The sequence below is a fragment of the Periplaneta americana genome, chromosome 6 (assembly GCF_040183065.1).
Source record: "Periplaneta americana isolate PAMFEO1 chromosome 6, P.americana_PAMFEO1_priV1, whole genome shotgun sequence".
In the NCBI taxonomy this organism is placed as follows: domain Eukaryota; kingdom Metazoa; phylum Arthropoda; class Insecta; order Blattodea; family Blattidae; genus Periplaneta; species Periplaneta americana.
In genome coordinates, this window is record NC_091122.1 from 51,637,152 (window position 1) to 51,661,889 (window position 24,738).

The following is a 24,738-nucleotide window of genomic DNA, read 5'->3' on the forward strand; positions in this document are numbered from 1 at the left end:
AATATAACAAAGACATAATATAATAATCAGAGTGCTAAAAAACTAAAAAGCGTTGTCACGATAAAATGAGGCACACAATGCACGTCTAGCCGCGAAACCAGGTGGCCCGGGTTCGATTCCCGGTCGGGACAAGTTACCTGGTTGAGGTTTTTTCCGGGGTTTTCCCTCAACCCAATGCGAGCAAATGCTGGGTAACTTTCGGTGTTAGACCCCGGACTCATTTCACCGGCATTATCACCATCTCATTCAGACGCTAAATAACCTAAGCTGTTGATAAAGCGTCGTAAAATAACCTACTAAAAAAAAAAGAGACTGTGAATTCATACATTTTCGAAACAAAGAAATATAATAAAGAAAGGAGGTTTTATTATTTGCTGTATCAGTATTTAAGTTATTTAACAGAGCAAAAACCTGAAAACCGATAAATATGTTACATAGGAGTTATTGCAGGAACAACGGCGATATGCGAAAAGCCTAAAATAACCTAACCTGACTTGTTACAGATTCCCGCACCAGAGAACTTAGAAAAATGCAAGTTAGAAGTCTTAAGTGTCGCGTGCTATAGAAAAGCCAATTCATTTTCTAATCATTCTTTGTTGAAAAATGAACGTGTGGACAGAAGGTTATTTAATTTCATCACAGCAAGATTGTGTTTATATCCTACAAAGCTATTTTGATCTAGGAATCAAACAAATTTCATCTTTTCAACTTCTCTAAAACGCGTTTCCATTTATACAGACAATGTGTCCAAGATTTCGTAAGTTAAAAGTTTGAGGGACATTAAGTTTCTTATTTCACTGAAAATACTTTTAGAGTTTTCAACACAAAATTAGCATGCAACACTCACGCGCATCCACTTTTCACTAAACTAACACTAATAATGCAGCGCATTCACAGAATACCAATACAGCACGGGGTATTATATGCCATGTTAAGGATAGCACCGCTTCCCACTACTGAGTCGTAGCGAATCGATACCCCCTCCTCCTCGACCTTCCCCCTAAAGCTTTTTTTTTTTTAGTTATTTAACCCCTTACCGCATTCTGGGTCAGATATGGCACATACCGGTTTTATATTCATATGGTTTTAAATATAAGTATATAATATTTCAAACTGCATACTGGGACAGATATGGCACACTGTCAAGAATTGGATTTGATCATATGTGACATCAGTTGAGAAAGAAAGAACTACTTAAGTTATCTGAATATTAAGCTGGTGTGTGCAAGACGTCCCATGCGGTAAGGGGTTAACGACGTTGTATAAACTACTAGGTTATTTAGCGTCGATCAGATTGGTGATAGCGAGGTGGTATTTGGCGAGATTAGGCCGAGGATTCGCCATAGATTACCGGACATTCACCTTAATAGTTGGGAAAAATCTCGGAAAAAACCCAACGAGGTAATCAGTCCAAGCGGGGATCGAATCCGCGTCCAAGCGCAACTTCAGACCTCCAGGCAAGCGCCTTAACCGACCGAGCCACACCGTGGCTACCCTCAAGCTTGCGGTTGCCGCTGTATATAAGTAAGGCTGTTGCTACGAAGTTTCTGCCGCAAGTCTCTCGCACTGAACTCTTCATCCTGGAATGACTGCCAGTGAATTTAATATAGCATGAAAGGATCGGAATGAAACCAAGTATTATATCATTATTACGAACTTATACTATTACTAGTTACAATAACTGACATTTTTTGGGTAGGCTAAGCCACAAAAGTCTCTTAAGAGCTTCGCCACTGTTCTTCGATAGCAAGTACAATACTTAGGAAAAAGTTATTTTTTTGTTGTTTAAGTGGAGTTCTTAGTATGACATAGCTTACTACAAGTCAGAAATTTCTGAAGTAATTGTGGAATTATTTGAACACAAATAGTACTGTTCGTGTATGTGTGTGATCGCTCCTGGCGAAGTGGAAAATATTACAAGAACGGGTAGGAATCGCACAGTTTTTACCTCTTTTGTTTGTTTTATATTTTTGTGGCATTGTTCTCTGTTCTCTAATGGTTATCCCCATTGTATACAGTGTTTTAGTTGTGTTCTTTTGAAATAATATCTGTGAGATGTCTTTTATTCCAGTGTTTAAATTTAATTTCCCCTTCCACTCTATAATTTCTCTCGTTTATTTACTTTAGTTGACCTCTTTTATAACGTTTGTGGTATGTTTTCTCTTATTCCGTATTTGTACTTATTTTTCCCCTCGTTTATAATTTTTTACGACTTACACTTCACTCTTATTATTACATGTAATTGGAAATTACGTGCTTGTTTAATTTCTATACGAAGTTTGTTTTTGCAAATTAATTTGAAAAAAAAAAAAAGTCATACTTTTTTTTTAGCAGAAATATAGTAAAACCCCGCTTAATCGAACTTTCGAACTTCGCTGAACCGATACCAGTCTTAACCGAAACGGTGAAGTAGAAAATACATACCAAATTTTTTTAACCGTAACAACTTTTTCTTCAAAACACTATCAAAAATCACACAACTTTTTATGTTCCGAAGATCTGTAAATTCTTGCCAATGAGACGGCTATTTGTTTTGTTGTCATCCCAAGGAAAGGTTACAGATAAGGGTGAATGTTTTTAAGGAATGAAGTAGTAGATAGAGAAATCTATTTTGCACTTATTTTATTTTCAGTAGCAGCCTAGATCATATATGTAACAGATTGCTCATCGCTATGTTAAAATCAGTTGCACTTTGAAGAGACAACCGCCAGGATCGCGACCCGTACGCCGTAAACAAACACGAGATGGCAGTACAGTCGCTAATGCAATTCAAATGGGAGTTATGACGTGACTCCTTATGTAACAACTAGATAGAAGCATAGTAAATCTGACAAAAGTTGTCACCGTCAAAGCCTATAAGGCCGAGCAATCTGGGTTTATTATGATCTAGTGTAGCAGCCACCAGGTGTAAGCTGGTCCCTTCAAGTGATAGTTATTCTTTGTTTACGTACCTTTTCTCCCACCTACTCTCTACCCCGAGAATTGTGGAACCATTTAAGACTGAATATTCCGCGTGTATTCATTTTTGTTTTGCTGTAAGTTAAGCAGTTGTTATTAGACTTACTTACTTACTTACTAACTTACAAATGGCTTTTAAGGAACCCGAAGGTTCATTGCCGCCCTCACATAAGCCCGCCAGCGGTCCCTATCCTGTGCAAGATTAATCCAGTCTCTATCATCAGACCCCACCTCCCTCAAATCCATTTTAATATTATCCTCCCATCTACGTCTCGGCATCCCTAAAGGTCTTTTTCCCTCCGGTCTCCCAACTAACACGCTATATGCATTTCTGGATTCGCCCATACGTGCTACATGCCCTGCCCATCTCAAACGTCTGGATTTAATGTTCCTAATTATGTCAGGTGAAGAATACAATGCGTGCAGTTCTGTGTTGTGTAACTTTCTCCATTCTCCTGTAACTTCATCCCGCTTAGCCCCAAATATTTTCCTAAGCACCTTATTCTCAAACACCCTTAACCTATGTTCCTCTCTCAGAGTGAGAGTCCAAGTTTCACAACCATACAGAAGAACCGGTAATATAACTGTTTTATAAATTCTAACTTTCAGATTTTTGGACAGCAGACTGGATGATAAGAGCTTCTCAACCGAATAATAACACGCATTTCCCATATTTATTCTGCGTTTAATTTCCTCCCGAGTGTCATTTATATTTGTTACTGTTGCTCCAAGATATTTGAATTTTTCCACCTCTTCGAAGGATAAAATTCCAATGTTTATATTTCCATTTCGTACAATATTCTGGTCACGAGAACTGTTATAAAAATGTATCAATACAGACCAAAAAAGAAACATGTTATCCAAAATAGCTTCGCCCCATTAGTTAGCTTAAACGGGATTCTACTGTGAAGTTAACAAGCAAACATTCTGATTGGGGGGGGGGGGGCAGATAAAAAAAGTTACATTTTTTCTTCCACTACGTTAATAATGTCAAAAGAAGTGCTTATACAGATTTTGGCCACTCGACCGCAATTACGAGGCCGTCCAGAAAGTGATTTCCCTGGGGCCGTTTACAGAAAAAAAAAGAACAGTTGTGTGGAAAGATTTATTGAAATAGATACAGAAATTGTTGCGCTTTTTGTCAACACATTCCCCACTGAGACATTTGTGATACCGTGGGATCAATTTTTATATTCTTGTGTCGCAGAAGTCAGCCGCCTGGAAGCGGCACCAGCGTTTGACAGCCGTCTGCACCTCTCTGTCGATCCCATGATATGACAAATGTTTCAATTCCGGCAGGGAATGTGTTGAAAAATAGCTCAACAATTGCTGTGTCTGTTTCAATAAAATTTTTTCAATGAAACTGTGCTTTCTTTCTGTTAACGGTCCCTGGCGAACTTATTTTTTTTTTACAATTAATATTAGAGGAGAAAGATACACTTCGGCGCCGGGGATCGAACCCGGGTCCTTGGCTCTACATACCAAGCGCTCTCACCATTGAGCTACGCCGAAGTTCAATCCACAGCACCGGATCGAAATCCCCTCCTCCAGTGTTTTCCCTTTGTGGCCTGCTCCAAGTTGGGCATGACATATTGTATATTGACATTTTATTAAGTCAACTGCCATTATACAAGGAGTGCACTCAGTTGAGTGACTTGGTGGCAGGGATTTCACAGTAACGTGCACAGTAATCTGTACAGAAATATGCACTCTTGCTAGAAGAATTTTACTAAAGAACATTATTTTTTTGGTCCTACAGAATATATCTGTTATGGTAACAGTTAATATTAGAGAAGAGAAATTCGCTCCGGCGCCGGGACGGTGATAGTGGTGACAGTGTCAATCAGGATATTTTTCATTAAACAGAAATCACACTTCGGCGTAGCTCAATGGTGAGAGCGCTTGGTACGTAGAACCAAGGACTCGGGCTTGATCCCCGGCGCCGCACAGTGGTCGAAAATCCATATTTAGGAGACAAAAGTAGAAAAATGACATGTAAAATAATTAAATGAAACCCTTAAATTATTTTTCCTATGTAACTGAGTAACACTGAATTGATAATCTTAATCAGCGGAGGTGGCTGCAGAGCGAGATAAGAAGCCGGTAACATGCCACATTTCGCCACCCAGTATTCTTACTCAGCAAGCACCGGGAGTCTGCCGTTTTCTTTGTTGTCTTTGTGCTGTAACTCTGTTGTAAGTGGTCGATTCCATTCATTTGGTATCAACATATCAAGTAGTTCTTTGGGTATGTAACACTGTTTGTTTTCGTTACATTTAATGTTATTATCTCATGTCAAATTAGCATGAATGGACACGGGACAAAATATAAATGTAACCATTGAGTGCAGACTTGGCTAAGGTAGAGAAAAAAAAAACACCCTTTGTTCCATCCCAAAATGATTTTTTTTCACTTCCTCGAGTATTTGACTCTATTTTAAATGAAGTCTTGAGGTGCGTAGATTTGTGGAAGTAATAAATTGTGCGCACTATTCTTTCCAGGTGCAGTAGTGCAATTTTTCTCGATTACAGTTATTTAAATATCTGTGAACCGAATCTACTTCCGAATTCAAGGTGGCAGCTTTTTAATTATGTATCAAATAAGCTTCTCGAGTGCCTAAAAGGTGCAGTAGTACCTAAAGCTTTACATTTTCCGCATAAGATAATTTATCGTTGGAGAGCAAGTGGATAAAGAATATGAGTTTTCTTTTTAACGAAATGAACATTGTCTTAGTGAACTACTTATTAAATTAGGTTCTCATCGTGATAGTAATGAACATTTATAGAAAACTTACCCCTGGAAAAAGTCGTGGATGCCCAAGAAAGCTTTTCCATTACAGCAAGTATGAAGTCTAAACAAAAACAATGCAGAGAATTACAACTTGTATACAAAACATATATGCTACCTGTAACTACTGTATAAAGTTTCATAAAAATCTGTTAGACAGAAGAAAAATTACTAATTTTGTCTAAATGCATCTCCCTATAAGGGACAGTTCCTCTTATACCAACGTAATCAGAGTTTGTACACAAAACAAATGTACTACGTGTAACTACTGTACAAAATTTCATAAAAATCTGTTAGATAGGAGAAAAGTTACTAATTTTGTCTAATTGCGCCCCCTATAATGGGCAGTTCCCCTTATACCAACGTAATGAGAGCTTGTATTTTTTTTATTTTACTTGGTTATTTAACGACGCTGTATCAACTACGAGGTTATTTAGCGTCGATGGGATTGGTGATAGCAAGATGATATTTGGCGAGATGAGGCCGAGGATTCGCCATAGATTACCTGACATTTGCCTTATGGTTGGGGAAAACCTCGGGAAAAACCCAACCAGGTAATCAGCCCAAGCGGGAATCGAACCCGCGCCCGAACGCAACTCCGGATCGACAGGCAAGCGCCTTAGCCGACTGAGCTACGCCGGTGGCTGAGAGCTTGTATACAAAACATATATGCTACCTGTAATTACTATGTAAAATTTCATAAAAATATGTTAGGTGACAGAAAAGTTACTAATTTGTCTAATTGCGCCCCCATATAAGGGGTAGTTCCCCTTATACCAACCTAACGAGAGCTGGTATACAAAACATATATGCTACTTGTAACTTCTGTACAAAATTACATGAATATCTGTTAGGTGGCTGAAAAGTTATTAGTTTGTCCCGCTAAATTTGCATTCTGGACCACTGTGCACCGCACCGGAGCGAATTTTTCTCCTCTAATATTAATTGTTACCATAACAGATATATTCTGTAGGGACAAAAAATAATGATCTTTAGTAAAAGTCTTCTAGCAACAATGCATATTTTTGTACAGATTACTGTGCACATTACTATGAAATCCCGGCCACCAAGTCACTCAACTGAGTGCGCTCCTTGTATAATGGCAGTTGACTTAATTCTGTAGGACCAAAAAAATAATAATCTTTAATAAAATTATTTCTAACGTCGAGTGGTCAAAATTTGTATAAGCACTTCTTTTGACATCATTAACATGGTGAAAGAAAAAAAAATTAACTTTTTTTCCTGCCCCCATCAGAATGTTTGCTTGTAAGCGGAAGTTTTGGAATTAATATTTTGCGGAATATGCTCATGATCGTCCAACTAGTAGACCATACTGAACAGTAAACAAGGTATCGTTCTAATCACTTGATCGAGGTAGATAATCGCTCTATTTATTGTATTTTCGACGGGCTGGACGCAGAGGAAGAGGAAGCAATTTCAACGCTCAATAGGCCGACAGTTCTACATGACCTTGACCTCGTTACGGAATCTGTTTGTTAGCGAAATTAATTTGACGGAAATTAGCGCACTCCGAGAAACGTATGCAGTGACGCGAGTTAATAAATTGGGACTCTCTGCACGCCGCGCCGCGAGAGCTGTAATCACGTAGATGTGAACCAGGCACTGTGATTCCTGTTTAATGACAAATATCCTGATTGACATTGTCACCACTGTCATCGTACTCGTTAATATAGCCATCATTAAGGTAATCAACTCTTTAATTAATTCTTTATTGTCAGTACATACTTGTCATCAAGATGATCAATTGTTAATAAAATTATTTCCTTTTCGACAATATGATCATATTAGTCATCAAGATAATCAGTTAATTATTTCTTTAAGGCCCGGTCAAACAGAACGCGGACTGTCCGCGCGGACTTGGCGGACCGTCCGCCGCGAACTCTGTATTAGTTAGAATGCATCATCCTAGGCAAACAGCGCGCGACCCAACGCCGCGGTCTAGTCTGGTTCGCGGCGGACTGATAGGCAGTTGTGTTTTCCACAGAGTTCGCGGCGGACATCTCGTAGAAAATGGCCGATGAAACGAAAAATTAATTGAATTTGTGCGGGAATATGCTCGTTTATATGATACGCGGTATCCAGACTCCACCTCCGTCGTCTCCTTTTTTTTTTCAACCAACTCATCGTGGTCAGAAAATCCTAATTCATCATCATCATCATCATCATCAATAACTTCAAGGTTTAGGCCGATGGCCTGTTCCGCCTCCAGAATTTTATCCGTCAAACTGGTCTCTCCAACGTCCCTTTGGTCTTCCCCAGGCTTCGAGACTTCGGACCCAATAGAGCAGTTCAGTGGTAAATCCGCATAACGGCGTACTGAGTATAATAATAATAATAATAATAATAATAATAATAATAATAATAATAATAATAATAATAATAATAATGTTTTATTTTCGCTGGCAGAGTTAAGGCCATAAGGCCTTCTCTTCCACTCAACCAGCCTTAATCAATACAATACATAAATTTAAATTACAAATATTTACACTACACTTAAAAGGTTCTCCAGCAATATTCTTCACTACACATTTATTTAAATTTAGATAAATCTATAAGGTAAAGTAGTAACTTAATTTATGAGCTAATTTAATTCAATGAATTATAATTAATTTAATATTTGAGATAGCTAGTAAAATGATGAGTATAGTGGTAAAGGGTACTGGGGTACTGCAGAATGAATGCCAACAAGTACGCAAAGGAAAACGCTCTTGATTTGAAGGTTTTGACGAATAATTTGGTTTTCATACAAACCTATTTTCAAACTGTGTCTGAAACTATTACACGGTTAGAAAAGTCAGAGCAAGAGATGCCGGAAGTCCTGAAAATTAATTGAGGAAATGACACAGAGAATTAATTAGGCACCAAGTACATCAGTTACTGGACGTGTAAAACAGAAGTGGAAATAAATTTTATGTAAAAATAACAGATATGGAATTTTGTGTAATATAGGCCTAAACAGCAAATTGGTGGAGAGTCACCCGAGAATAAAGGACTGTCTCTTAGAGACTGCAATGATGATAGGTTTTTTCGTTTTGCTCCCATCACGTCATGCGACGTGTTTGGCAGATAACCGGAAAAGATTTACGTTCGAGACACTGAAAATGTATCTTGTAGTACATTGCAATTCGGTACTCTAACTGCACTTCCTAAAGACGACCAATAGGATACATGAAGAAATTAAAATTGTTACATGTTTATTTCCACCATTAACACTGTGTATAATTAAACACAAATGCTTATAAAAGACAGGAGAATAAAAGCTTTTCATATTTTCTTCACATTGTCAGTGTGTAGTGTATATTTACTTTCAGAATCTACATATGTGTGTTTCCCCATACTACCGTACTCTGCTCTAAATAGCAACGTTGTTACCTCAACACTACCTGCAGCGACTCAACAACCTATAGTACATGCACAGTAAACTTATTTTATCGGGTCCAAAGTCTCGAAGCCTGGTCTTCCCACTCGTCTTCTTCGTGTAGGTCTGTAACACCATGTTCTAAAAGGTATCCTGTCGTTGGGCATTCTTGTTATGTGGTCGTACCAATTATTTCTATATTTTTCAATTATAGTTGTTATACTCTCGGCATTCAGTTCCTGACGTATATCTTCGTTTCTCTTATGGTCCTGTAGTCTAAATCCTGCTAGTGGCCTTAAGAGTCTCATCTCAGTGGCCTCAATTCTTCTCTATTAGACTCTAGTCAGAATCCACGTTTCTGAACCATATAACAATGTCGGAATTGCCAGTGTCTTGTAAAATTTGAGCACAGTCTGTCTGTCGACTTTATTTATGAGTGTACGTTTAATTGTACCAATAAGTCTTAAGAATTTATTTAACTTGTTTTCTACGTCTGTGGAGGATATGTAAGAGAGATCACATCCAAGGTAAGCAAAAGAATTTACTTGTTCAATCATCTTATCTTCTACCACAATTTTAGTTCTTAGTGTATTATTTCCGCAGAAACCAAATGAAGGGTACACGGGAATAACGATCAAGGTCCATTTTAGAAAGTTTCGAGAAAAATGAATTTTAAAGTTTAAGCACTTAATACTTTGTTATGTGTGTATTTAATAGAAATTGACGTAGTGGAATGTCAAGAATGATGATTTCTTATTACTAGCTAGACCACATGATAGTACTTCCTTTCCACTATAAGAGAGCATTATTAACTCAATTTCGATTTTTGATGGACCTTGATCGTTTTTCCCGTGTACCTTTCAAATACTAATATATATAATACTTCCAAAGAAATTAATTATACTGTCTTGGAGGCAGCTACCACACCTCCAATGTCATCAGGTTTTTTGCCACTATTGTTTCTTTTGCAAAAGATTAGTACGAAAACGTACTGCAGCTCGTAAATAAACCGCAAGAGGGAAATAATAGTACTTCTCAATAGTAATTTTGTCTACGAAATAATATTGTTTTCTGAGTCGTGTTTTCTTTTCTATATTCATACTTATTTTTCAGTTTATTAGTAATAAGTACAGTTTAAAATAGAAACGAAAATCTTTTATTTACCTCAAGCAGATCGCTAGTCTTCCCTTCGTTCCAATCGGTCTCCTCCAGTTTGTTGTCACTTTCAATATTTTTGGTTCTATAAGGCTATGTAATTCCTCAAACTGTTGTTTAGACATTCGAAAATAGTCATAAAAACGGTCTTCAAACGAATTCAGTTCATTACACAGTCTGTGAAATTCACCTAGTTCCCCTCTTTTTTCATTTATTTCATGCACCCACTTCCTTTCCCTTTCCCGCTTTGATGAACGGCTCAAAGCGAACAGAAGAAGCAATTCTTCTTCATCTGAGGAGCTGCTGGACATGTTAATTAACCCAGGAGAAAAAACTAATGTAAAAGTACAATTTCAAACAAATTTAGAAACAAATAGAGAAAATACGATGAGTATTGCACTTGGCATCAATTGGTTCGTCCTGCACTGTCCGCGTTCTGTTCGACTTCCTCAGTCCGTGGCGGACTGCGATCCTCCCGTCCGCGTTCTGTTTGACCTGGCCTTTATTGTTAACATAATAATCAATCATAGGTCCTACTAGTCATCATGATTATCGATTTTTATTTATTTATCAACAGTAATCTCACTAGACGTTTTGATTTATCTAGAGAAAATCAAAACTCGAGTGGGATTTAATTGACTATTACACGATTAGAAGACAGTATATAAAGATTAGAAGTAACGAAGTACTCCAATACAATAAAATATTAATTGACTTACGAAAATACAACTGTCTTAAAATGTATTATTGTATCATCTCAACATTACAAATATTACGCTAGATGCATGCTAGATGGCAGTAGTGTCCTTATACAGACACTGTAATGATTACTATTCAATAAATCTTAATATTAAACAATCTCTGATACGTGACTATCCATAATATATAGCAGAAGTTCTTTTTATCCTCTCAGAGCAGAAGCTATAACATAACCTAACTAATATACACAAGTGTTAGAAAAGTTTTAATTAACGACGATGACATAAAAAATAAACATGAATAATTTTAAAAGGAATAATTATTGAATGTACAATTTTCAAATTTGAATGTGGTTGGTGGTTCAATTGGTGTTATATTGGACGTGTGCGTAATAGAAGTGGAACTCGTTGATTTAGGCCTACATGGTGTATTCAACTTATTCAGAATTTCCGAATGAATAATTTTAAAAGCAATAATTATTGAATGTACAATTTTCAAATTTCAATGTGGTTGGTTGTTCAATTGATGTTATATTGGACGTGTGCATAATAGAAGTGGAACTCGTTGATTTAGGCCTACATGGTGTATTCAACTTATTCAGGATTTCCGAATGGTGCTCTTCATTTATTTGTAAATCGGATTTCAGAAGATGCATAGGTATGATCAGTGATTTTTATTAATTCTTGTTCTTGAATGCCAATGCGAGTCATATTTGAAACTGATGTGCATCGACTGGAGTGGTTTGTAATTTTATATATATTTTTGACGTCGAGACCAGCGCAGTTTCAAATGTTGGCAAACAAAGAAACAAATGCTAGGGACGCGATAAAATTAAACAAATGCTAGGGACGCGATAAAATTGTGCGATAAGCAGCCATGATTGGTTGAAATACGTCCTTTCGTACCGTTTTATTGGTCAAAAGTAGTATGACGTAGTAAGAGTGTAATAATCAGTATAATCAAGATAAACAATTGCTAACTATTCCATCATTATCAATATGATCATACTACAGGGCGGGCACCAAGTCCTGTTAACCTCTATAAATACGTCAAATATACACACTAGAATATAATTTCGATCATAATGAGTATCGAATTGTAATTATTTAATGCCCTGTACCTCAGGCATTTTATGTCGTTGGCTTTGGGTTCCCCATCTCAAATTACCCGTCAATTACCCACTCTGTGTATAACTGCAAGACTTCCGTTGTGGAGTGTTGTGCGAAAATGTGAAATACGAGTAATTGATCTGAATGTTGTATTTGATTGAAAACGAACTGTTCATTCATCTGATATGAATTTTGTGATACAATCAAAGCGGCTCAGGCAGCGTAGGTCGTTTTATTGAGGTGGGTTTTATTGTCATAATGAAAAATAAACATTTTAATCTACACTTTAAAAAAATTGTGAAATTTTTAATTGGATGTGAGATGCTCTAATTCTAATAAAACAATAGTGATATTACAAATGCCTTTAAAATCGAAAAAAAAAAAAATGATTTTACTCAAAAACAATGGGTACCACCCAAAGAACAACCCAAATATAAGTATATGATGCAACAGTTACAAGTAAACACTAATTCATCTATTACCACAGTCTACTATATACAGTCACGAAGCTCAATATGTAGTAAATATGTATCCATGGATAGTTGCTAACCACTAGGATCGCTACTATCGCCTCATTACAGACAATGCAAAATAGTACCGGCACAGTCTATTGTTCCTAGCAATCTCAACAACTCAAGCTTCGTGACTGTATATACTAGACTGTGCTATTACCATCTTGGTGCTGCGGTAATAGGCTAGTTCAATACAAATCGAAAATGACGCCTGAGCTTTCTGTTACCCAACGTATTATAAAAAAGCTTGGTTTCTGGTCGACTTCACTTGACAAAAAGAACTCTTGGAAAATTCAGCTATGTAGGCCTACATTACGACAAAGAATGAGTTCGTTTTTGTGGACATGTAATTAAATTTGCACGATTAAAAAACTTTTCCGGTATTTTTCGGAAGAAATTCAAAACTTTTACGACAGTCACAGATAGATACTGAATTTGTTTTTGAACGATTGCATCCGATTGACTGAAATTAAACACAAAAAATGAAGAAAGAATTAATTGAACTATGTATGTACTGATGGAAAATTGAAAAACAGACTTTTTCGCAGAGCGTAGAGCAGATTTTGATCAAAGACTGTAAATATATCTCGATTTTTGCAAAAGAATCTCTTAAACTTTTTATAATATTTGTAGCCACTTATTCATGCAAAATAAGTTTCTTATTTATGTTTGTCGTGGACGTAAAAGCGAGAAATCCCCTTGAACTACAAAATCATAAGATCACTCTGTGCGTATCGAATAACAAAGTCCACATTTGAGAGGTTATTTTAACTTCATAAATTATTTAATACATTTATTTTATTTTTTCTGAAAGCTATAGATATCCCTGAGTGAGCTTTCTCCTCTTTCGGAACTCCACTATATATAATTACATACATGCATACATACATACATACATACATACATACATACATACATACATACATACATACATACATACATACATACTCGTACATACACACACACATACATATATAGGCCTATATGTTGTTTAGTCAACTGTCCGAAGAAGACAGGTCTGAGCCTCACAAGTGTACCAACAACTTATGAGGCAACTAGGCCAGGAGATAATGCGGTAAGATGGCCAGCTCCTTTCCCCCTCCATTGCATACATCGCCAATTAGCTACATATTCCACTAATCAGACTTCAGATGCATACAAAAAATTGTTCTTCCTCTGACACATATCGTCAAGTGAGATGTACTGCCTGATAATAGATATAGATATTATTAGCCAGTATCTCAGAGGCATACATACATACATACATACATATCCTCTTTCACTTCAGTACCCTGACCTTTCTTCTTTGTTTCAGAAAGGACTACAATATCCATATTATATTTATTTAATTCAGTAAATACTTAATTTTCTTTCGTTGATATTCCCTGAATGTTTCAAGTACCAATTCTCATTGTCCTTTTCCCCGCCGTTAAACTGAATACATGATTGTGGGTAGTAGTAGGAAGGATAATTTAGACACTGGTGATGGTCAAATAGGAAAGTCTGGGTCATTTAAATATTTGGGAGTTATCCTCAATAATCAGGCCAGAAGTGATGAGGATATTAATACTTGATCAAGGAAATCGGGCGATAAGACAATTAAATTCACTTCTATGGAATGACAAGACAGTATATATTACAGTAGGGGAGAGTCGGGTAGTATCGGACATCGGGTAATATCGGACAGTGCGTTTCTTTCATCTACCACCATATGGTAGTACCTGAATGACATGGTTACGTTTCTCTATGCGATATCACAGAAACGTAACCATGTCAATCAGGTACTATCATCGTGTGGTAGATGAAAGAAACTCACTGCCCGATATTACCCGATGTCCGATACTACCCGACTCTCCCCTTTTACTTATTATTATAACACCAATTTGATGGTTTACTATAAGAGAAAAAAATTCCACTACGGTATGTATTTAGATATCGTAGAAGCAAGTTGTATCTGATGATGCTGTAAAAGTCGAAAACGTTTATGCATTTTTTTTTATATTTAACATTATTTACTGCATTTAATAACAGACTTATCTGAAAATCAAAACATGAATTGTAAATTATATAACTGTAAGTCTGATGGAACTTCTGACCTGAAAGAAGAATTGCGTATTCAGTCTTGGCTCCCAACGTCAACGCACAAATCTGATGTCCAGCTACATTCATGACGTAGAAGTCTTTCTGACTTACGTCATAGCATTCTTTCAATCAATCATGCAAAAGATTTTCATGGTACCTTCCTCAGATCTCGATGACAGGTAGTGAACGAACGTCACAAATTGCAGATAAAGTTGTGCTTATCGGCTTCTTGTCGGACCCGACCATACACTCCGTCATTAACAATTACCAGACACGTGACCTGGGGGACTGCGGATTTACTAGCAGCACAGGCGCAGGACGCAGCGCTGCACGACAGGATCGGATCTACTGTCGTCAATGAAGCGACGGCACTGATAACAAATCTGTCGCACGATATCTATACTGAAGCTGAGCACGGGAATAATAATTAGTAGGCTAGTCTGAGAGCTGCATCGATTTTGACTGCATGTGACACACATTCCAGCAGAGACATTGCATGGCCAGCGCATGGTTGAGGTCACGCTTTGCCGAATGGTTCGTTCGATCGTCAGAGACACTTGTTCGAATCTCGATGAATTCAGTGTGTTTTATTTTCCCTTGGCGCTTCTTTAATAATACGTTCTTGTTTTTTAGCATCTAAAATACTCAAATTTTATTATTCTTTGTGTTTTTTAAGTTTTCATTCATTCATTCATTCACAGTTTTCTGCCCAAGAGCAGGTCTTTCATTGCAGACTCAGCTTTCTCCAATCTTTCCCATTTTCTGCCTCCCTCTTTGTCTCCTCATATGATCCATATATCTTAATGTCGTCTGTCATCTGATACCTTCTTCTGCCCCGAACTTTTCTCCCGTTCACCATTCCTTCCAGTGTATCGTTCAGTAGGCAGTTACTTCTCAGCCAGTGACCCAACCAATTCTTTTTTTTTCTCTTCCTGATCAGCAGAGCTAAGATTACTTTAACCTGCGCGGTGCTATAAACGACGCAGCGACTATGTTTCTAGAGCAAAGAAAGAGACAGAGAATACCTTTACGATCCCAGTCGGAAGCAATGCAGGTACAATCGGGTGAAAAATCTTCTAGCAGGTCAGTGAAACAAAGTTTCCATATGTTCTAAATTTTTCATTATTGAGCAACATTTGTGCTGCAATTTAACACAGTGAACTTCATATAATTTTGAAAAGTAATTAAATAAAATTCATACATACAATACACTTCTATGAATAACAAAAACTAGTAATTACGGTTCGACATACATAAATGAAATGAATTTCTATGCATAATAAATATCAGATATGGTTCACTGATCTTTATGACAATAAATTACAGCATACATTCTGATTGTATCAAAAGGAAAAAGAGGTGCAGTCAGGTGAAAAATCTTGTTGGGTACTTGTACTCCGTGAGGAAGACGGGTGTTCTTCCTGTTGTGTTGTAACATGAATTTTCATACGTTCACTATGTCTTCTTGAATTACAATGCTATTGAACGAAATGCATTTTTTTTCCGCTCTTATTTCCACATTACATACTTTACAAAATGTATTACACCCTTTCACACAAAGGAAGGTACTCACAGCCAAAATTCGTTTACCAATATTTGTTGCATGTTGTGTTTTCTTATTTTCTGCATATTTCTGAATAACGCAAGACTTCGTTAAGACTAGCGGTTGTGCTCGTAACAAATTAAATGTTCATGTACCTGAGTTAGGAAAATAACCCTTCACGGGACAACTTCCTTTGATATTGTGTTCTCGTTGCGACTGTACGCTCGTAACTCAATACGTCAGACTGCAGCTATAGCCTAGACACCACTAACCTATTTTCAATGTTTTGGTTAAAGGAATCCCAGCTCTGCTGGTCAGTTTAAGTATCATTCTTTCTTCACTCACTCTTTCCAACACAGCTTCATTTCTTATTGTCTGTCCATTTCACACGCTCCATTCTTCTCCATATCCTCATTTCAAATGCTTCTAATTGCTTCTCTTCACTTCGTCGTAATGTCCATGTTTCTGCCCCATACAATGTCACACTCCACACAAAGCACTTCATTAGTCTCTTCCTTAGTTCTTTTTACAGAAGTCCGCTTTCTATTAAAAGCTGCCTTTGCCATTCTATCCTTCTTTTGTCTTCTTGGCAACAGCTAATGTTAGTGCTTATAGTACACCCCAAGTATTTTGAAGCTGTCCACTCGTTCTATTTCCTCATTTAGAATTCGTACGTTTACCGTCTTCAATGTTCTTCTTATAACTGTGGTCTTCGTTTTGTTTGCATTTATCTTCATCTCATACTGCTCACAGCTGTCATTTAGATCCAGTAGCATATCCCTTAGTATTGTCTCCTCTTCTGCTAACAACATATCATCAGCATATCTTACTGCACTTTACTCTTCTTTCTCCTACTATCACCCCTCTCATATTCCGAAAACAGTTCTTCACTAAATCCTCCAAGTAGATGTTGAACAGGGTAGGTGATAAAGGGCATCCTTGTCGTACTCCCCTGCCTATTAGACTTTCCTCCGACATTTCTTTGTCTTGTCCTGGAATGAAATGGTATTTACGGAAGGGGGGCACTATGACCCAGCACTGCGACCTATAACGATCTATTGCGCTAACCCTCAAACTAGGCGCATTCCCAAACTCTCACCGGCTGACTAAACTAAGTTTCGCTGCATAGCCAGAATTCGAGCAGGCACCCCTCCCTCCTCTGTGCGTCGCCAGCCGGTGGTATATATGTGTATGTATTTATTCACACTCCAAATGGGTATATACCCGGTGGCAGTGGTAACTAATTACACTCAATAATGACAATTAGTAATAAACATAACTAATAAAAAACAATAATTAATATAATAATAATAACAACAACAACGAGCATCCTAAATTAAATGAAGCACGATCACTTAAAATAGCATTTAAAGTAAATCCAATTTGTATCTTAACCCTAAGTTCGAACTAAGACTCACGAGTGTGACAGGTTTATACCTGCACAAGTACCTTTCGGCACTACACTTATTTCGCTGTCAACTCACTCACTGCACTGATTCTATCCTGATTTCATTAACACTTCAAAACCATTTCACTGTTCAAATACTTTGCACAGCCACTTCACTGACACCAACACACTTCACTTACACAATAGACTTCACCGACACTACACACTTCACTGACACAACACACTTCCTCACTGATAGGACACTTCAAATAACAAGATATCAATTACAACTTTTAAATAGTGTGTATAATATACTAGTCTATTAGTAAAGTCCTTATGCCTATGGGGAAATGCTATGGAATGATGACGAAATGAAGAAATGGTGACGGAATGATGTAGACGCCTAAAACGGGAGAACACCAAGAAAAACTCCAACTACGACCTTGTCCGTCACAAATGAAAAATCTCAGACTTGACCGGGTCTCGAACCCAGGCCGCTTGCGTGATAGGTCGGAGGTCTGAACATTCAGCCACCGCAATGGTGTTCTCCTAACCTGACTTTTTACTTGTTTCATATAAAACAGCCTCCTCTCTCTCCAGTCTATACCTATTTTCTTTGCTTGTCATTAAAGAGAAAATTGTAATGTAATAACTCTGGTAAGATAACAGTCAGCCGTGCAAATGCAAGTTAGATGAGTCCACTTATACGAGGAGGTTCGGTAGTTAAAATAGAAAAAAAAATTATGTTAAGATTAAAGCTAAAATGGTATTAAGATTGAAGCTAAAGTGGTAACCTTATAGACAGAGTCCATATTGTTTTTTTATGGAAGCGAAAAGTCACAGCGTACATGCGTGCCTATTTGAAGCGAAGAAGACAAGATGACAAATAAAGTAAAAGTGGTGAACTGGTAAAACCAAAACGCACCAAGTGGAAAAGAGGGTGTATACATAAGGCAGAAAGGGGCGACAAACATTTTTCAAGGTGTAGTGGCTATGAGTAATTATTTATCCACATTAACTGTAAATTAAATTATCTGGCTTGTGAAATATCTTATCAGAATGAAAAAAAAAAATGTGAACAAGAAAATCACCAAATTTACACAAATTTTATGAATAATAAATAATATATTAAAAGCTAAATTAGTACAAAATCCACAAGAATAAAAATATATAATACCCTAGCATTACACTCCCTTTTATACGGAAGTGAGATTTGGACATTAAGGAAAAGAGATTTGAGCAGAATCAAACCAACGGAAATGAAATTTCTCAGACGGACAGCAGGATATGCCCTTTTAGATCGAAAAAGGAATGAAATATTGAAACAGAAGTAGAGTCAGTAGAAGAAAAAATAAACACATACAAACTAAATTGGCTACACCATGTAAAACGAATGGACAATTCAGTAATCCCCAAAATGATGATGCAATATCAACCCAGAGGACATCGACGGTTAGGAAGACCCTTTAGAAGACTGCTAGACGGGGCCGAAACAGGTCTACACAGGCCTAATTCGTGACGGATGATGATGATGATGATGATGATTAACTGTAAATGCGGAAATTATTTAATATGATCAATGTTAAAGAAAGACTGTGCTGTAAACAACTTTTTTAGTTTTTACGATTATACGTAATAAAAATCAAATCTTTTTTTACAGTCTTCATACTGTATACACACAATAGTACATTATGCAACGAGCCTATAGGCGTAATGGTAGTAATTAAGACGCGAGTATGTTTATGAAACGAGCGCAAGCTCGTTTCATAATTTTCATGCAATCGTCTTAATTACCATTATATGCAAGTTTCATACGACTTTTTATGCTCGACCATATTTCTAACTTGAAATTATTCATAAGTATTCATGTTATTCTTATCTGACTGGGGAGCGGAACTGACCTTGTGCAATATCTCGTAAATTGTGAGATGTGCGCAGAAGCGAAAGTATTGATTTTTTCGGAGAAACAAATGTTATTGACCTTGATATAATCTAGAGAGTAAAATAAACATTAATCTTGATATAACCTTGAAATTGTCCACACCTGGGGAGTAACGGTCAGCGCGTCTCGCTGCGAAACCAGGTGGCCCGGGTTCGAATCCCGGTCGGGGCAAGTTACCTGGTTGAGGTTTTTTCCGGGGTTTTCCCTCAACCCAATACGAGCAAATGCTGGGTAACTTTCGGTGCTGGACCCCGGACTCATTTCACCGGCATTATCACCTTCATATCATTCAGACGCTAAATAACCTAGATGTTGATACAGCGTCGTAAAGTAAACCAATAAAAAAAACCTTGAAATTGATTTAGACATTGAAAAACGAGATGACAAATTGAATTTATTTGAATATTATTTACAATTAACGCTAATTATTATAGTAACAGAACATAACCTTCTGCGACAGTATTGGATTTGCCTCCGTGACGTTTCGCTGGTTGTTTTTCGATTGCATATCCGAGAATAATCGATACTTGCGCTTTCATATTGCTACAATGGTGTTTTCTGATTGGTGGAACACCTGAACTTTAATGAATAGGTGTACTTTAATGAGGTCCATTAAAGGGCTGCTACCAGGTGTAGAATTACAATATTTCGGCATAAACACATTTAAAGTATTAGAATCTTAAAACAATTACAGTAGTTACTTTGACTATTACACTCTTAGTACGTCATACTATTTTTGACCAATAAAACGGTACGAAAGGACGTATTTCAACCAATCATGGCTGCTTATCGCACAATTTTATCGCGTCCCTAGCATTTGTTTAATTTTATCGCGTCCCTAGCATTTGTTTAATTTTATCGCGTCTCTAGCATTTGTTTCTTTGTTTGCCAACATTTGAAACTGCGCTGGTCTGGACGTCAAAAAAAATATATATATATATATATATATATATATATATATATATATACATATAATTACAAACCACTCCAGTCGATGCACAGCAGTTTCAAATATGACTCGCATTGGCATTCAAGAACAAGAATTAATAAAAATCACTGATCATGCCTATGTATCTTCTGAAATCTGATTTACAAATAAATGAAGAGCACCATTCGGAAATCCTGAATAAGTTGAATACACCATGTAGGCCTAAATCAACGAGTTCCACTTCTATTACGCACACATCCAATATAACATCAATTGAACCACCAACCACATTGAAATTTGAAAATTGTACATTCAATAATTGTTCCTTTTAAATTATTTATTCGGAAATCCTGAATAAGTTGAATACACCATGTAGGCCTAAATCAACGAGTTCCACTTCTATTACGCACACGTCCAATATAACATCAATTGAACCACCAACCACATTCAAATATGAAAATTGTACATTCAATAATTATTCCTTTTAAAATTATTCATGTTTATTTTTTATGTCATCGTCGTTAACTAAAACTTTTCTAACACTTGTGTACAGTATATTAGTTAGGTTATGTTATAGCTTCTGCTATATGATATTATGGATAGTCACGTATCAGAGATTGTTTAATATTAAGATTTAAGGAAAATCATCTGTCAAGTGACGTTGATTACTGGGATTCGGATAATTGAAGTTTTAATAATAAAAATGAAACTGAATCAACAAAGCCTTCTTGACTAGTAACATTGCCATCGTGTATACGTGTAGATCGAGAACTTGACGAGAAGGCATTGCTCACTGCTGCCATCTAGCGTAATATTTGTAATGTTGAGATGGTACAATAATACATTTGAAGACAGTTGTATTTTCGTAAGTCAATTAATATTTTATTGTATTGGAGTACTTCGTTACTTCTAATCTTTATATACTTTCTTCTAATCGTGTAATAGTCAATTAAATCCCACTCGAGTTTTGATTTTCTCTAGATAAATCTGCTTGTGTTCCACTCGCAGATTTATCGATAAAATCAAAACGTCTAGTGAGATTACTGTTGACTATTACACTTTTACTACGTCATACTAGTTTTGACCAATAAAATGGTACAGAACGATGTGTTTCAACCAATCATGGCTGCTTATATTACAATTTTTATCACCTCCCTAGCATTTGTTCTGCTCAAGAATCCGCAAGCGAGACCGATAATCGTTATCAAGCGTTCGAAACCGCACTTTGGTATTAGAGGTTTATAAAATAAGCGAAATATACGTGGCTTGATGATTTGTATTACTAAAATTCGACTGTCGATGAAATTCTCCTCCACGCCTGGAAGTGAGATATTGGGTTGCCACTCTGGCCGAGATGCCCGCAACAATGGCGGTGGCCTTGACTTACATTGCAACGGCTGTGCAGACAGCGGTAGTAACTGGTCCAGCAATCGATTACCAGCATCTGCCAGCTGACGGAGTACTGTGCCATTTACTCCCCGAATACACCGACGCCTCTCTTTGCATACAGTACATCGTTCAGATCTTCGCTTTTAGCGGTATTATCAGGTCCTGATTTAGGCACAGTGCCGCTTCTAGGCAGTGCTAAAATTTGCCGCCCTCCAACTGCCGCAAACATTTCATGAGCAGGTATTTCAAGGTCATTTTTAGTTTAAATTAGTTTTATATGAAACTAGTGGCTTGTGCTGCAAATGCTGCAAACTAAATTCAATACACGTTCAAATAATCCCCCCCCCCCAGATTTATGAAAGATACCATACATTTTGAAAGTTATTTGCTTTCATAATAATGAAACGTACTCCCTCTGAATACTTTTTTCTTGAACCTATCCACTTTCAGTTTTTGAGTTTCAACGCAAAAACGCAAGTAACGATGTCAGGACGATCAGTGAGTTTTTTCATGTAGGAGTAATGCAATAGCTGTTTCAGGTAATTGTGGATTGTGGGTGAAAGTTAAAAAAAGTCAGGTTTGCTATGCTTTCGAACAATAGACATAGCATCTTGGTATAGCTGATGCATATAGAGCTTGAAATGTAGAGGGTAAAATCATCTAATCCTGCTAAGAGATCTTGCTGCAGTGATCGGGAGACTCCAATATTTTGTAGGCCTCTTATTTTATCAGTAAGTAATACCTTTTGGTCTTTCCTTAGGAACTATAATTTTTGCGCTCTCGGGCCAATACTGAAGAGAATAACGCATATAAATATCTACACCACACCGCCATTAACTATATGAAAAAGACGCATCCCCAATTGAATAATAACTATAAAAATATTTGGTTCTTAGTAACAATATTATCTTACGTAAATTTTGTAGTTTATATATATAGCCGTCACGCAGTAAATTATAGAAATGAAGCTCTAATTTAATGTTATTCGCTGGCCACTAATCACCGGGCCGTACCGAGCCGTGCCAAACAAAACACAATCGAAATGGTGGTAGTAAAATTCGCGACTATATTCTTAAATAATTCACTGCATTAGTCAAGTGCAAGACTTCTGGCTTCTGTTGCATTAAAACAATTATAAAATACGATAATTTGGTCCAGGGAGCATCCGTTTTTGATGCAAAGATAATTTGTTTGGCTTGTTTCTTAAATAAAATTACGAAATGGCGTTCCTGTGCTTAACATTTAATAAAAAAAGAAATATAGCAAAACTGTTTTGTCTCGAGACTCTCATCTAAGTCACGTAATAGGTCACGTAATCTACTTCAATATATTTGCGCAAATATATCTTGTAGCTAACAGTGGTGCTATCTCTTAGTATAGGTCGCGCCAGGGATTTTGGCAGATGGATTTTCTTACTATGAACTGGAAAGCGAGTCCTCACCGCTGCAAGATCGGCTGTTATCTCTGTCGCAGTGGAATGGGTAGGACATAAAAGTAAACATGCACGCCCGAGTATTTGTGCACTCTGGACAGTCACCTCCAAAAACTAAACAAATATTACAGTAGTCTATATGTGTCTTTGGTATTCCCAAGAAACTTGTTCGATTAATTAAAATGTGTCTCAATGAAACTTACAGCAGAGTCCGTATAGGCCAGTTTCTATCTCATGCTTTTCCAATTCATTGTGGGCTAAAGCAAGGAGATGCACTATCACCTTTAGTTTTTAACTTCGCTCTAGAATATGCCATTAGGTACGTTCAGGATAACAGAGAGGGTTTGGAATTGGACGGGTTACATCAGCTTTTTGTCTATGCGGATGACGTGAATATGTTAGGAAAAACTCCACAAACGATTAGGGAAAACACGGAAATTTTACTCGAAGCAAATAAAGCGATAGGTTTGGTAGTAAATCCCGAAAAGACAAAGTATATGATTATGTCTCGTGACCAGAATATTGTACGAAATGGAAATATAATCTGTTTTATATATATATATATATATATATATATATATATGTATATGGAAATATGTTAATCCTTAGTCAATAGATAAGACTGAGTTTTACGAAATACGAACATTAAGGGATGGAAAATGGGAGGCAGTAATGATGAAAATAATTATACCGATTTATTTTTTTTAACCAGCAGACGTGCAGCCTTTAAATTTAAAACAAAGATTCACTCATAAAATTGGGTTAGACTATTCATCTCATCTCTCAGAATTGTTTCTAAAATGTATAAGGAAAGTAAAAAAAATTCAATTTCATGTAGGCTACTCCCTTGAAATAACTTCAGAAAGAAGTCGACGATTTTAAAAATTCACTAAACTGTATTTAACTAGAGACATAACATTTAAAATGAAGGTTACTCTCTACAATATTGGTTAAACATTTTTAGATTTTGTAAATACCATATCCTAAGGTACTAATGAAAAGGCAGAAGGGAGTGAGAAATCTCATGTCATCCGATCTCGATGAAAGTCGATATCTGGGGATCTTTGCGATCACAGAATACGAATAAGGTATTATTTAGTCCGACTTTGTCCCTAAAGTAGTGGAGTGGGACAAAAATGGGTGAAAAATTAAATTAGATATCTTAGGGGGTTTCGAGACGAAAATTACGAATGATACAATTTGTGCGAATTCAATATGGCAGTTTCAGTACTATGAATTATATTTAAAAAAATTAAACATCGGATATCGCACAGGTAACACATGTACAGTATTTAAGGGGGTATGCAACACCTTTTGATAGTAGGCCTATACATTAGTAAAATCCAAAGTGTAATTTCTACATATTCTGAATGAATGTTGTGCTGGAATTTAATATAGTCATCAGCCAATACCTCTAGATTAATAAACAACTTTTT

General features: G+C 36.7%; 1 protein-coding gene and 1 non-coding gene across 7 annotated transcripts in view; one reads left to right on the forward strand and one right to left on the reverse strand.

Moving 5' to 3' along the window:
• The window catches only part of LOC138701333 (band 3 anion transport protein-like), a 734,049-nt gene that overhangs the window by 345,617 nt on the left and 363,694 nt on the right, over positions 1 to 24,738 (forward strand). The gene's annotated exons all lie outside the window — the stretch shown is intronic.
• Positions 4,398 to 4,470, reverse strand: TRNAY-GUA (transfer RNA tyrosine (anticodon GUA)). Its single transcript has one exon. It is a non-coding gene; the product is annotated as a tRNA-Tyr (tRNA).